Below are 2,500 nucleotides of genomic sequence, written 5' to 3' on the forward strand. Positions count from 1 at the left end.
GGAGAAGCAGAAACCTTCCACGGGTCCTGGACCGAGATGGCGGCCCCTGACTGTGATTTCCCAAACGTCCTGTAGATCATTGGTGAATTTCTCACAAAATCTCTAACGAAGAATAACGAGAAATAGGATTGCATCGTAATGTTATTATTATCATAATTATCTCTCTTTCCCCATCTCTCTCTCTCTCTCTCTCTCTCTCTCTCTCTCTCTCTCTCTCTCTCTCTCTCTCTCTCTCTCTCTCTCTCTCTCTCTCTCTCTCTCTTTCCCCCTTCTCTCTGTCTCCATAATCTTATACCTGAATATCAGAAACACGATGCCAGACATATTCACATTATATATAGACATATATTTAAGGTAAACTAATCAATTTAAAATGGTGTATTTACTATTAATTCATGACAAACGGTCTGGTTCATGCGCGCAAAACGAAAGCTCTACAGTACATTACTGTGGTCTTACTAGTGGGATAAGAATGGGGGAAGGGAAAGAGCAGGGAAAGGAAGGGAAAGAGAAGGGAGAAGAAAGAAAGAGGAAAGGTAGAGAGGAAAGGACAAGTAAGGGGGAAGGAGAAATGAAAAGGAAGGGGAAGGGAAGGAGGGGGAAGAGAAGGGAAAGTAAAGGGAGGATGAAAAGGAAAGGGAATGATAGGAAGAATGAAAGGGGCGATTAAGGGAAAGGGAAAAGGGTAGGGGAAGGGAAGGGGAAGGGTTAGGGGAAAGGAGGAGCGTCCTATGAACCAGACACGTGACTAGATAGCTGACCGAGAAAGTGGTTCATATGTACTGCCACTCGTGTAGTTTTCGAAAAAAGGTAGTTAGGAAAAGCCTCGAAATATAAACTGCATTCCTTTTTTAATAATAAAGGAACCGGCTGTGTAATTGGGTAAGGGGGGTGGGAGGGGATGAAGGGAGATGGGGTACGTAGTGATAATTTTTTTTTTTTTTTTAAGGGAACACTTACTTTCTCTCTCTTTGTTTGTTTGTTTATTCCTTCTTGTTTAGTTACCTCTTTCGGATGTTTACATTAGCTTCCAATCACAAAACCGATCCAGTATTAACATATCATTTCCGACAGACAATCTCGAACATTCGACTCAGCCTATATTACATTTGATGGATTCCTGGACCTAAAGGGACAGACGCAAATCAGAATATCTCAACTAAAGCAGACATATCAAAAAAAAAAAAAAAAAAAAGTATAAATAACGATAATCTATCCTTTCGCAATTTTATATCAATCGAAATCATGTGATGAATACACCAAGCAAGGTTAACGTGCGTTATGCCTCTCACCTGTATAAAGTCGGCCAGTGTAAATGTGTCCCTTGCTGTAGCCGCTCTCTCGCTGTGCGTGTGAGGCGTTTCCTTCAGAACATTGATCACCTTGACGTGTAATTTAGATGTTCAACTCACTGTAACTCTCACAAAAATGTATGTAATATGGAAATCACTGCTAGTGCGGGTGTCTCACCGCACAGTGTGTTAGAAGAAACACTTTGTGCACAAAGATGATGCGTATACCAATGTATGTTTCTATCAGCAGCCATAGTTAGCCAAAGATGTGTGTTGCGTGAACGTCCATTCATGTAGACAATTGGAACGTATATTTTTCACTGTATCTTGGGTCAGGAATGTGAAGAGCGAGGGTAGTTCTTCGCTGTAGGACCCGATTTGTGTGTTAGATAGATGTTTCTCACGGTAGATCAACCCCCAGTGTGTTTCCCTTGGGCCTTGGGGGCTCTGAGTGGAAGGCCCTTTGTGCGAGTAGGCGCTGAAAGGGCCACGTGAGAGGGTAAATTTACGGGGATTTTCAGTGTGTCACCAAACACGTGCTCTCTTGAATCTGATACATACTTTCTCCACTTTTTCCTTGATCGTGCTTTCCCGATTACCTAATTTAAGAGTAAAAAGCCACTGACTTTTTTTATGATGGAAGTACAGCCTTATGGAGTGATATTTCGTAGGTAAGACCCAATCTGTGAAATGTAATTTAAAAGTAGTTTTTAGAACTAAACATTAAGGTGAAAAAAACTGTTTCCTACAACTATCTTCGCTTGGTTATTTACACATAAACTGATATAATCACTTTTCATGTGAAACATATACTGGATTTTCTATTGTCACAACCAGTAAATTAGATATGATAACAATAATCTTGTCGATTTGAAATTTTGATTACCAGAAAAACATTGATTTACCATTAACCAATTCAACTTAACGATTGTCTGTAGCGTATATGTGAATAATCTTTATTTCATTTCCGAATCGTAACCTTCTACTTTAGTATTGCTTACTCTTTCCAAGAGTTTCCCCTAACGTTCCCATTTTCTCTGAATTAAGATCGTAACAGTAATCATAGAAAACGAGACTCCTCACCTATGCTCAGATAAACGACAATAAAATCAGCTTCTTTACTGTATATTTTTTTGTCTGTTTTTCTAAAATACGTCATGGATACAACGGATGGACATTGTCTTAGTAATTAGAATAAAACGTTGCAA

This window comes from Penaeus monodon, chromosome 11 (assembly GCF_015228065.2).
Source record: "Penaeus monodon isolate SGIC_2016 chromosome 11, NSTDA_Pmon_1, whole genome shotgun sequence".
NCBI classification, from domain to species: Eukaryota; Metazoa; Arthropoda; class Malacostraca; order Decapoda; family Penaeidae; genus Penaeus; species Penaeus monodon.